The sequence below is a fragment of the Brachyhypopomus gauderio genome, chromosome 5 (genome assembly GCF_052324685.1).
Source record: "Brachyhypopomus gauderio isolate BG-103 chromosome 5, BGAUD_0.2, whole genome shotgun sequence".
Classification (NCBI taxonomy): Eukaryota; Metazoa; Chordata; class Actinopteri; order Gymnotiformes; family Hypopomidae; genus Brachyhypopomus; species Brachyhypopomus gauderio.
In genome coordinates this window covers 22,618,104-22,631,469 of record NC_135215.1, presented here as the reverse complement: position 1 = coordinate 22,631,469, position 13,366 = coordinate 22,618,104, and the positions used below count along the sequence as shown (strand labels likewise).

At 40.8% G+C, this 13,366-nt stretch overlaps 1 protein-coding gene and 1 long non-coding RNA gene across 22 annotated transcripts in view; one reads left to right on the top strand and one right to left on the bottom strand.

The window, feature by feature from the left end:
• Window positions 1-13,366, top strand: part of cacna1c (calcium channel, voltage-dependent, L type, alpha 1C subunit) — a 427,514-nt gene that overhangs the window by 95,249 nt on the left and 318,899 nt on the right. The gene's annotated exons all lie outside the window — the stretch shown is intronic.
• Window positions 10,370-13,366, bottom strand: part of LOC143514845 (uncharacterized) — a 29,711-nt gene continuing 26,714 nt past the window's right edge. For all 5 annotated transcript variants that reach the window (XR_013130969.1, XR_013130967.1, XR_013130965.1 and 2 more), the window contains one exon: window positions 10,370-13,275. This is a non-coding gene — a long non-coding RNA (uncharacterized LOC143514845). The remainder of the gene's footprint in view (window positions 13,276-13,366) is intronic.

Sequence of the window (13,366 nt, the reverse complement as noted above, 5' to 3'; positions counted from 1 at the left end):
TCCTTGCAACATTGAAACCAAAGTTTGGCTTCGGCATGAGTAACCAAAGGTTTGGCTATAGCAGCCTGGCCATGTATATTAACCCTGTGGAGCTCCCGACGGATAGTTTTGGTGGAAACAGGAGAGTTGAAGTGCACATCTAATTCTGCTGTGATTCGGGCAGCCATGGTTTTATGTTTTTTGGATACAATCCGGGCTAGCACCCGAAAATCCATGAATGTGGTTTGTCCTTCTATATGATCTGTATGTGTTGAACTCAAAGCTAAAAATGAAAGATTGCTTGATGGTCTTCTTCCTGATTCTGTAGGTCACAATGTGTCAGGCAAGATGTTCTATAACATGTGGACGTGTGGACCAGTGTGCGTGCTCGTTATGTTTCGTGTTTTGTGTATGACGCGGTCGCCGTCACCGTCGCCTCGCTCCCCGTGTGTCTTGTGTTAAATGTGGGGAGCGACTGCGACTCTGAGCGGCGCGCGTCACTGTGTGTTTATGTCGAGCGCGCATGTGTAGGTTCCGTCTGTCTGTCTGTGCACCGTTTTTGTTTGCTTGTCTAGTCTTTGCGTGTGTGTTGTGTCCCAGAGTGTTGTCAACTGTTTGCGTGTAATTCCACGCATGCTCCTCCCCCTGAATGTGTGCTTGGGGGGGGGACCGGCTGTGGTCCCGTGCCATGGGGTGTGGCACGGAGGGCGTCTCTTCCTTACTACACATTAATAAATCACACCCTGCAGTTGCACAATCCAAATGAGCGGAGCTGAACACTCTACAGATTATAACGGCTACTAAAAAACTTCAAAAGTATTTTGAAAAAGATAAAGATGAATCAAACAAAGTAAAGTGCAAGTTATGTCATCAACGTCTTTTATTTTGCACGACAACAACCAACATGGCATACCATTTAAAACAGTTCAGCCGTTTGTCGTTTCGGTGTGTCGTCTCGTCGCGGTGCATCTCGGCAAGTAAGCCTAAAAACATTTTTTGTTGTTGTTTGCTTTTTACTTGAACCTTTCCTTATAATTTGTTTGCTGTTGTGTGTCAATTTTTTATATATATTTTCAGGCAGGCATATTTTATTTAAAATATTTTTGACATTTTGAACAGTGCCAGTTCGATATGCGCACTGACTGACGGTTAATGTTCTCTACCGTTTCATTAAAAAATAAATAAGTAATAAATAAAAGCTGAATAAAGCCAACCTACCATGTTTATTAATTTATCTGAGTGTTTTAGGTTTTTACTTTGAAGTGGAAAAAAGTCCTGAATGAGAACGAGATACCGTTTAAGGTGCTCTTAAAAAAAACCCTGATTCGACTATTAGTCAACTAAAGGGAAAATCTGACAAATCAGATTCGACTATGAAAATCCTTAGTCGAATACACCTCTAGTGGTGACCCTTGAGGGCATCCCCTTGTAATTTTAAATGGCTCAGAGATTAGTTCGTTGGTTAAGACTACAGCCATAGGATTGCTATGTAGTAGCTTGATCCAGCGTGTAAAGGAGTTTCCGAATCCGAATCTTGCGATAACATCAAAAAGATAGGTCCATTCTATTCTATCAAAGGCTTTCTCCGCGTCTAGTGAGAGGAGACCTGTATCCTTTTCGTTTCTTTGGCCATGCAAAATATTTAAGACGCGTCTTACATTGTGAAATCCCTGTCTATCTTTAATGAACCCGTTTTGATCATTATCTACAATGCCTGGGAGCACCTCCTCCAACCTTTTTGCCAAGATTTTACTCAGTACCTTAGTATCAGTGTTCAATAAACTTATAGGACGCATATTTTCACATTTTGTGTTTGGTTTTCCTGGTTTAGGTAGAAGAATTATCAATGCTTCTGTCATTGAGGTAGGCAGACAATTATTATTGTAACATTCTATATATGCATCATGAAGGGGCCCAACCAATTTGTCTTTGAAGTGTTTATACAAATCAATTGGAAGGCCATCAGGACCTGCTGTTTTACCACCTTTTAATGAGTTTATTGCCTGTAAGACTTCCTCTGTGTTAACCTGTCTCTCTAAGTTGCTTCTCATTTCTGCAGAAATTTGAGGAATATTCAATTCATCAAAAAATTTGGAACAGGTATCATTTGATCTGTACAAACCTTCATAAAAATTTCTAAATGCACTGTTGATTACCATTGGATCCACCGTAGTGTTTCCATTTGCACCTTCAAGTTTGGTAATTGCTCTTTCTGCTTCCTGTTGTTTAATGCGCCAAGCAAGAAGTCTGCCTGGTTTTTCTCCCTGATCATAAAATTGTTGCTGTAGCCTTAACAAATTGGCTGCAGCTTGTTCGTGTGTGATTTCATTATATTGGATTCTTAACAGTAACAGTTCTTTCAAGATATTGTCATTATTCTGACCTGCTGGTACACTCATTTCCTTGAGTAAGTGGATCTTTAATTCTAGAGCTTTTGTTTTCTTCTGAGCCTCTTTTGTCTTCCTACTCGTGTAGCTTATAATTTGACCTCGTATAAATGCCTTGAATGCTTCCCATCTAATAGTAGCTGATGTTTGGGTAGTGTTATATTCAAAGTAATAATCTATTTGCCCTCCTACAAATTCAAGAAATCTTTTGTCCTGCATCCATTTCATTTGTAATTTCCATTTAGGACGACTTTGGATAAGTTTTGGTTCTGTATATGTCAAAGACACCACTGCGTGATCCTATATGAGGATACTGCTGTATTGGCAATTTGTGATGCGTGAAATGAGGTCTGCTGATACCAAAAAGTAGTCTATTCTGGAGTAACCTTTAGAAGTCGCTGACCAGCATGAGTATTCCTTCTTTAGCGGGTTTTGGTCCCTCCATATATCCACCAGGTTGAGATCTTTCATAAAATGTAGAGTTTTCCTAGTTCTTATATGAGTGTTATCTATACCAGAGGACCTATCTTTACTGGGATCTGGAACACAATTAAAATCGCCTGCAATAATGTGTTTTCCAGGCAGTTCTGAGATTCTCAGAAACAGGTCGTTATAAAAGTCTGCATTATCATCATTAGGTCCATATATATTAATCAAGTTGAGCCGAGTTGACAAAATATTTCCCTGTACTATCAGATATCTACCCCTGGAGTCATCAGTTATTTTGTCAATGCAGAATGGGATAGATTTATGTATCATTATTATAACCCCTCTAGAATTGGAGGAGTAAGCCGAGGACAAAACCTGACCTGGCCATCTGCGTTTGACTTTGATCATCTCCTGAGCTAACATATGTGTTTCCTGAAGGAATACAATTTTGGCTTTTAATTGTTTTATTCTCCCCATGACTTGTTTTATTTTAATAGATTTATGTAGGCCCCTACAGCTCCATGAGATACATTTAATTAAAACTTCCGTCATTACTTATACTGTATTGATTGGTAACATTTGAAGCACCTCATCATAAGTACAACAATATAGATGTAAATGTACACAGGTCCCATGCTGAAACAGAGATAGATAGAAAGAGAGAAAAAAAAAAAAAAGAGAGAACGTGATATCCCCCTCCCCTCTTCCCTGGGCCTCTGAACCTTAGAACTAGAACTTGTAGGCCCACCCCATCCCCGAATAACCTCCCTCCATTATCTGGAATAGGTCCACACACCACTGAGGAACTATTCTCTTATGTTCCACAACTTGGCTCGGTTGCTTGTCATTGTGCAGATTAATCCATCTAAGATCGTTTGTAGATCACTACTAGAGACTTACTATGCGCTGGGTTACATGTTTGTTTAAATGTCCACATTCGCATGTATTAAAATAAATTGTACTCTGAACAGGAAACAAAACTCAGTCCATTCAGATAGGACTTATTACCACTTTTTATACTCATATTTTGATTGTAGTTCTGACATGCTATTGGTAGCATATCAGTTTTCACTCCAAGTGCATTTAAATCCACATACCTTTTATTTCTCATCGGTTTATCCTAGGGAATATTCTTGTTGAGAGTTATTTTTTCTAACCTAGTCACCCGTTACCGGCTTCAGTCCTTTAATGTAGCTGTCCACGTCCGCTGGAGTGTTGAAGATGATGGTGTGGGTTTCGTTAGTCAGCAAGAGCCGTGCTGGATATATGACTCTGTGTTTATCCAGTCCGTGTTCTCGCAGTCGCTTTCTCACGTCGTCGTATCGTCTCTGCTGTTTATACACTCAGTTGGCAGGTCATCCAGGAATCTTATCTTGTTGTTCTGGTACGTCACCTCTCTCTGTGTCCGTGCGGCTTTCAGGATATTTTCTTTTTCCTTGTAATTCAGACATTTAATGATGAGTGTTCTCGGTGATGTAGCTGCTCTGTGGCTCACTGTTATCCGGTGAGCTCTCTCCAGGACAGGTGGCGTAATCTTCAAAGTTTCCGCCAACCATTTTTCCATAAAAGAGCAGGCATCGTTTCCTTCTTCTTTTTCAGGAATACCCAGTATACACACGTTATTACGCCTGCTTCTGCCTTCCAAGTCTTCAACCCTGTTAGCAAGACTTTGTGATTTTTTTTCAAGGTTTTCCAAGACTCCTTTCAGTGAATATAGCTCATCTTCTGTCGTCGATATTCGCGCTTCAACTTCCCCAATACGTCCGCTGCATTCTTTAACATCTTTTTGGACATTTTTTATTTCTGTCAGCATACCATCCATCTTCGTATTGAAGTCTTGTTTAAACGCTTTAATTGCATACATAAGGTCCTTTGTTGAAAGATTTGCCGTATTTATGTTTTCTCCGGCATTTAGGCAAGCTAACTCTGGAGAGCATGGCTCCTCTTCAACTAGCTCCAATCCATCTTCGCCGCTTTCCGTCGTCTTCTTCTCTTTAGCCCCCTTTTTCGGCATTTTTCAGATAGTTCGTTCTTTATGTTTCAATTCTGTCTCAGCGTAGTTTCGTTGTGGATTTTATATGAAGGATTTTTGAAAAGCAACCGAGCATGAGAAACACGTCTGCTCAATGTGCCGCCATAACCGGAAGTCCAGCCTGCAGTCTTTTAGTAGCCAGGAGAACACAGTCACCAAACACTGATCTCAGGAAAGAGTTCCAAAGTTTAATAAGAAGAGAAAGAGAAAGAAAATTCTAACTGAGGGGCAGACACACATATGAGGCATTGAGCAAAATATCAGAGTGCTTTGATTGAGTCACGGACAGAACATCATAAATTCCCTTACATACAGTACCTCATTACATTGAATGGTACTGAATTAGCAAAGCTCTTAAAATACATCTAGATAGTTAACTACCGGTAGCTATCTTGATAAAAACTAAGGCTTAAGGGGCAGTCATGGCCTGGTGGTAGGGAACTGGTCTTGTGACCGGAGGGTTGTGGGTTCAATTCTCAGACCTGAGGCCATGACTGAGGTGCCCTTCAGCAAGGCACCTAACCCCAACTGCTCCCCGGGTGTCGGGCTAGGGCTGCCCACCGCTCTGGGCATGTGTGATCCACAGCCCCCTAGTAATCACTAGTGTGTGTGTGTGTGTGTGTTCTAACTGCACAGATGGGTTAAAAGCGGAGGATAAATTTCGATTGCGGTGTAAAAAAAAATTCACAATCGACAAAAATATGGCACATTTAAAACTCTTTTCAAGCTTAAATACATAGCTAGCTACATTTAAATATCATATATTTAAAATATGTTGTGCAGAAACAGTTCCGCTGTGCTGTGGCCCACTTCTGTTGTGTTGTGTTGTAGCGTTTCTGAATTTGCAGCGCATTTCCGAAATGTAGCATACACATTGTCATGTTGATGAATATGCTTTGCATATTTGCAGCGCATTTTTCTTTGGCAGTGCGATGGGCTTTCAGGGCCACTGTAAGACACTGACAGAATATTTCATGCACATGATTTATATAGTTATAGTTATTAAAAGTTTCAGAACTAAAATTTGATTGTTGCAATCTTTGGTACAGTGGTATGGCCAAAGTGCCTCAGAGATGTTTAAAGACATCTTCCACATTTGATAAAAATCATGAGGCAGTGTCTAAATTAATCCTTAAGTTTAGTCAGCATTTTAATGCTCACATACAATTTGATACTTCAAGAACATTAAACATTAGTTCTGGAGGTTGCCTTAACTCTGCAAGGCAAAACATTTCTAGGATCAAAGTTGGGCACTTGGGGCTATGGTACAGTGATAGTGGTACGTCATAGGCTCATTGATTTAAATATTTTATCTTGTCAAAATTAATATCACAACTACACCATGTACTTATATGTACATGTGCATGTACCAAATATACAACAGCTGAAGCATTGCTTGAATGATGGTTGGCAAGACCATTCATTCTAAGGATGAATGGTGCTGGTTGAATAAGAAGATATATTTGTGTCTATATAATTGCATTTATAGTATTCCTACTGGGTTTTACAGTTTTCCTGCTGTGTATGTATTTGTTTTTGAGTATCACTTACATTTTATTGTTATCTCTATTAGTAATTTTGACTTTACAGTCCTTGACGTAAGTTCTGTCGCTTATCCATGTTGTGGAAACAAAAGCTTATAACCTGACTTTAAATTCATCGATTGGTTTTAGAAATGACTATGAAAACTTTATGAAAGCTGAAACCCTCCCAAATGAGATTTAATTTACAAAAATAAATTTGCTTTACTGTAGAAATATTGATCATTTAATGATTACAGAAAGCTCAGATTTTGGCAAGAAAAACGTTTTGTCGCCCGCAGAAATTAAAGTGAAAATCAAAACAAATAATTCAGTGGGGAAAATAAGTATTTAGTCAGTCAGCAATTGTGCAAGTTCTCCCACTTAAAAAGATGAGAGAGGCCTGTAATGGACATCATAGGTAGACATAGGTAGGTTGTCTGACTTTTAAAGAATTTATTTGCAAATAATGGTGGAAAATAAGTATTTGGTCACCTACAAACAAGCAAGATTTCTTGCTGTCACAGACCTGTAACTTTTTTTTAAGAGGCTCCTCTTTCCCCCACTCATTACCTGTATTAATGGCACCTGTTTGAAGTCGTTAACAGTATAAAAGACACCTGCCCACAACCTCAAACAGTCACACTCCAAACTCCACTATGGTGAAGACAAAAGAGCTGTCGGAGGGCACCAGAAACCGAATTGTAGACCTGCATCAGGCTGGGAAGACTGAATCTGCAATAGGCAAGCAGCTTGGTGTGAAGAAATCTACTGTGGGAGCAATAATCAGAAAATGGAAGACCTACAAGACCACTACTAATCTCCCTCGATCTAAGCCAGTCCATATCCAGGCACGTCTGACGTTTGCTAGAGAGCATTTGGATGTTCCAGAAGAGTATTGTGAGAATGTCATATGGTCAGATGAAACCAAAGTAGAACTATTTGGTAGAACTATATTTAAAAACACAACTTGTCATGTTTGGAGGACAGTGAATGCTGAGTTGCATCCAAAGAACACCATACCAACTGTGAAGCATGGGGGTGGCAACATCATGCTTTGGGGCTGTTTCTCTGCAAAGGGACCAGGACGACTGGTCCGTGTACATGAAAGAATGAATGTGGCCATGTATTGTGAGATTTTGGGTGCAAACCTCCTTCCATCAGCAAGGGCAATGAAGATGAAACGTGGCTGGGTCTTTCAGCATGACAATGATCCCAAGCACACTGCCAGGGCAACAAAGGAGTGGCTTCGTAAGAAACATTTCAAAGTCCTGGAGTGGCCTAGCCAGTCTCCCGATCTCAACCCCATCGAAAACCTTTGGAGGGAGTTAAAAGTCTGTGTTGCCCGCCGACAGCCCCAAAACATCACTGCTCTAGAGGAGATCTGCATGGAGGAATGGGCCAACATACCAGCAACAGTGTGTGCCAACCTTGTGAAGACTTACAGAAAACGTTTGACCTCTGTCATTGCCAACAGAGGATATACAACAAAGTATTGAGAAACTTTTGTTATTGACCAAATACTTATTTTCCACCATTATTTGCAAATAAATTCTTTAAAAGTCAGACAAAATGATTTTCTCAATTTTTTTTTCACATTTTGTCTCTCATAGTTGAGGTCTACCTATGATGTCAATTACCGGCTTCTCATCTTTTTAAGTGGGAGAACTTGCACAATTGGTGACTGACTAAATACTTATTTTCCCCACTGTACAAATATATGCTTCATAACACTCCCAGAGTTCATCAAAATTCTTTGGTTTTGTCTTCCAAGCTTTCATCCTACCCCAAACATGCTCAATGATGTTCATGTCTGGTGACTGGGCTGGCCAGTCCTGGAGCACCTTGATCTTCTTCGCCTTGAGGAACTTTGATGTAGAGATGGATGTATGAGATGAAGCACCATCCTGCTGCAAAATTTGACCCCTTTTATGATTGGGAATGTAAGATGTAGCTAATACTTCTTGATAATTTAGGCTATTGATATTGCCTTCCACCTTGCAAATGTTTCACATACCCCCATACTGAATGTAACCCCAGACCATGATCGTTCCACCACCAAACTTGACTGTTTTCGGGGCGAATCTTGGATCCATACGGACTCCAGTAGGTCTCCTGCAGTATTTGCGGTGGCTGTGGAGTAATTCAACTGAAGATTCATCTGAGAAATCCACCTTCTGCCACTTTTCCTGTGTCCATCCGTTTAGCAGGCTGTGGGCCTGTTTAGTGCTGGCTTCTGGGCACTGATTCGACCATGGAGGCCATTTCGAGGCAGAATCCTACAAACTGTTCTAGTTGACACAGGGACTTGAGGTGACCAGGCCTGGTGGAGCTCTGCTGCAGTGGAAGAAGGACTGGCTTTGGATTTTCTAACCAACAAATTTTCCTCCCGAGCAGTTGTCTTGTGGGGTCTGCTGGACCTGGGCTTGTCAAAAACATCTCCAGTCTCTTCAAATCTTTTTTTTTATTCTTTGTACTTGATGTTGAGACTAGTGATGTGACATTTGAAGCGATGCTTCAGAGCTTGTATCGAGCAAAAAGGGGCGTGCCAAATGAAGCCCCGGTTCGAGGCGTGTGTAATTACCGTAAAAATCACGTGACTGATGACAAACGAGGCCTCGGATTCAGTGGGTTACGTCATCGTTTCATTTTGAGTGTCACAACCACATAAAGCGGGTTTGAGCCAGAGACCTGCACGGGTCCGTTTTTTGAGACCCGCACCCACCCTTATCCACAGAGTACAGCACCCACCCACCCGCGAACCCGTGGCTATTCCAAAGTTAAATCCGTACCCGGCCAGATCCGTTAATATTCTACCCGTTACCCACCCGTGCCCGTGAAAAATCGTGACTAATCGAAAGTATTCTTATAGAGCACTTTATTTTTCAATGCGCCTCTGAAAAAACGTCAGTACAACACAAAATAAAATCCAAGATTGCTGTGCAAGAACAGTATTCCTATCTAAAAGTAGCAACTGGTAAAACGCAAGAAAATTTATGTAGCCAACCGGTGCCATAACACAATGCAAAACGAGAGGGAACAAATGCCAGTATAACAACTAAATAAAATCGCATAGGTTCACAAATCTATCCTAGGTTACTGTGCAGGAACAGTATGTCGTCCACAGTCCCACGTTTGAGCTGCGTTCTGCGCTCTTGGATCACAAAACCAGCGGAGGAAAAATCTCTCTGACTCGCAGCGCTGGATGCGGGGATTGAGAGGACACTTCGGGCATTTGTTGCCAGTTTGGGGAAATCGTCTTGGTGTTCTTTCCACCACAAAACAACATCGAACGATTCATCCTTAGGTGGCCCGTATTTAACTTACCCACCCGCATACCCACCCGTTAAATTGCGGTACGTGTAAAACCCACCCGTTTCAGCATCTATTTGCCTGTACCCATACCCGACCCGGTGCAGGACTCTAGTTTGAGCCTTGCGGCCCTTTGTGGGTTTTAAGTTGGTGTTGTGAGAGGTGTGCATTGGTTAATTAGAGTTAGTGGTTAAAGTTCTGTTATAAAATAGATTAGATCAGCTATTATTTATTATTCGTATTCTTATAGACTTTAAGCTAGTTGTAAGCTAGGTAGACTTCTAAGGCATCTAAGAAAAGGAATCGACTCAACCCCAACACTGTCAAAAAGCTTCTTTAAAAAAAATTTAAATCAGTAATTTATATTTGTTCCATCTGTTGCAGTTTCCTGTCTTTCAGTTCCATAAGCACTCTTGTACTCCCAGTTCCACAAGCATTTATTTTAAGTATTTATTTTACTTGTTCAACATCACATCACTCAAATAATATTATTTCCATGTAAAAACACACTTTTATATTCATTGGGACGTGGCAAAAATATTTTATTTTATACACAGACATTCCAGTTTTCTCTAGCCGGGTTTCCATCCAAACCTTTCGAAAAAATAATGCGCAATTTCCAAGTTTCGGCAGAAAAAAATGCGAATTAAGCCTTGTTTCCATTCTTTACAGTTATGCGAATAAACTTTAGATCACGTGAGAGGACGCCAAACAATAGTGGTTTTACGTCCATCTGGCAGTTACGCATTTTTGCACGTTGAGGTTGAAGGTTTTTTTTTTCTTTTCTATACATGGAGAAGTTAAATTCAATTTTTGCTCTCTCCAGAACTGTTTTTGTATGCATTTGCCATCTTTACATCGCGATCATGTACAGAACCACATGACTTGAGGCATGATACGTCATCGTTTATGCGAAAAACCCTTTTCCATCCAGTTTTTCCGAATTTTGGCGATGCGATAGTCTAAATTTTCCACCTCCTCCTAGCGTAAAAATCTTTTTGCGATATTTGGGGCTTTTTTCGAATTTTGGTCTTTTTCTATCCAGCTTTTTTCATGCGCATTTTCAAAATGCGCAAAAACTCGGTGGATGGAAAACCCTCTACAGACTCAGAATTAATTGAGTCTGTCATATATCCTTTTGCACAGCAGGTGTCACTAGTGAGAACGAGTCAACGAGGCTTCGAGTAATGAACCTTTTGGTGAACCTTTTAGATGGAAAGCCCCATTGGTTCATGAAGCCTCGTTTTGCCATCACTAGTTGAGACACATTAAAGGTTCCAGCCACCTCTGCAGTGGATTTGGTCTTCAGCGTCTTGATAATCAAGGCTTTGGTCGCAGGATGGATTTTTGGTATGTTGTCAGAGGTCAAGTTGCAGTGCAAGTGAAGGTCTGGGGTGCTGGAGTTCTTTTTATACACACCCACTAATTAACCAATCAATTAGTGAGCACAGGTGAGGCTGTAAACTAGGATTGGGTGCATTATATGACAAGGCGACAAAACTTTTGTCTTGCCAAAATCTTGCCAAATTAAATAAATAAAATCTCAATTGGGAGGGTTTCAGCTTTCATATGAGTCATTTCTAAAACCAATCAGTTTGTGTCCAAATGTTTGAGTGAACAATATTACGTTTGAGGAGCTCTTGAGTGTGCAGGCCTACAGCTTTGCACATACTCAGCAATCCCTCCTCTTACTTAAAGTGAAAATCACATTTTTATGCTTATTCCCATGTCCATGTGGTGTTTTTGTATGCTAGAAGAGAAATCCTGAGCAGTAATATGCAGCCAGAGTTGTTTCAGCTTTGGAACTGCAGTGTACCAACCTGTGTCTCAAAAACACAGATTTACACAGCCAGGGTTTCATACATCACAGAGCTAAGGAACCAATTCCTGTGTGGAAAACCTGTTGGACTTTCCATATCATTAGCATAATTGGGTTTTAGAGGAGGAGTCAGGCATAGCTGCTGTTTTGAAAGCTTTCACTTTTCTCAAAGTAATGGGATTTTACCCCAAAACATGTATTGCAGCCCAATATTCCATCAATTTATCCTGGGGATACACAGTGGCGGACTTAGCAATTTGGGGGCTCAAGGCGAATTTAGCTAGGGGGGCCCATCAACATTAATATGCGAGAAATAAGTTAGCTAGTCAGGGGGCCCCTACAGTGGGCTGCAGTGGGAGGGGCCCAAGGCAGTTGCCTAGCCACGCCTCTATGCAAAGACTGCCGAGCAACAGAGGGGTGGGTGGAGATAGAGGTGGGGACTATTTCCATATTCATAGAGCTACACATTATGAAGGCAAGGGTGTAAGGTGGCATGTAATCCACTTTTAGGACATTATGGGGCATCTATTAAATCTTAGATATAACTCATTTTGATATAATTTCGATGATCAGAGATGAGTCTTGGAGTTGAGTTTAACACTTGAAATCCTACTCATTAATATCCTCTGTGATCAAAAGTGCACATTTTTGCTCTCCATATTCTTAAATGTATGTGAAGTTGAGAGCAAAGATATATATTTTTTTGCACTATGAACATGGACAGCCCAAGATTTATATGAAGGTTTGTTTTTGCATAAATTAGAGACCATTTTCCTGCATGCTGTAACAGGTGAGGAAGAGACAGGACACAAAGACACGTAACATTTAGGACGATGACTCACAAAGACGAGCACGGAACTAGACTAATGCACACAATATATACTTAACACACAACAAGCACTGCATGTAGCACATTGGACTAATGAGATGAGTGAACACATACACAAACAGCCACGCCCACAGGAAGTTCATATATAGACCCAGACAGGGGTCTGGGGCTGCATCGTGACACATGCTTAGAATTCTGTTTACTTCTTTAGATTTAAAATGTTTTATATTCTTCTCAGTAGCATAATAATGTACATATAATCTTTAAAACCCACAAGGAAACATATATTTGAATCATTTTGTCTGGGACAGTGTGCATGTTTGCCATGAGCATAATCTGTGAAGAACAAAGTACGTTATTAGTAAGAAAGTTATTTAAAATGTTATTGGAAATGTGTTGTTTTGAAAATACTATAGCATAGCTTATTTACTAGTTTTAGCTTAATTACTCAGAAACCCTTTCCTGCGGAGCTTCTTCCCCTCATTGCTCTCACTATCCCCTCTCTCACAACTCACTACACTCATTACTCACTACACTCATTACTCACTACACCCACTATTTATTCACTACACTCATTACTGTCACTACTCTCACTATTCACTACACTCATGTTACTACTCTCACTTCCATTGCTCACTACTCACTGATCTCCTAACTCACTATAGGTACTAATCTCACTACTGTGGACTCACTACTCTCTACTCATTACTCTCATTTCTCAAAACTCTCACTACTCACTGAGTGTTCTTTTCATACTATAGATTGATAACATCACCCTACTAGAATCTATTTCAACCAATTACAGGGGGGGGGGGGGGGGGGGGGGGGGTGTTAGCACAAGTCCGTGGTCGCAGGGTGGTTCCACAGTTCAACAGCAACATTCAAGGCTCCTGTTCCCCGGCCAAGCAGCCTCAGTCCCCTCGATGCAGGCGGTGAGCCTCAGGCAGGAGCCAGCACCAGCAAAAAACCTGTGCAAACCAAAAACCTGTGACTCGATCTGAATTAAGGATATAACAACCTGCAGTCAACTGGTACAAAGACAAGACATATATTGTAGGG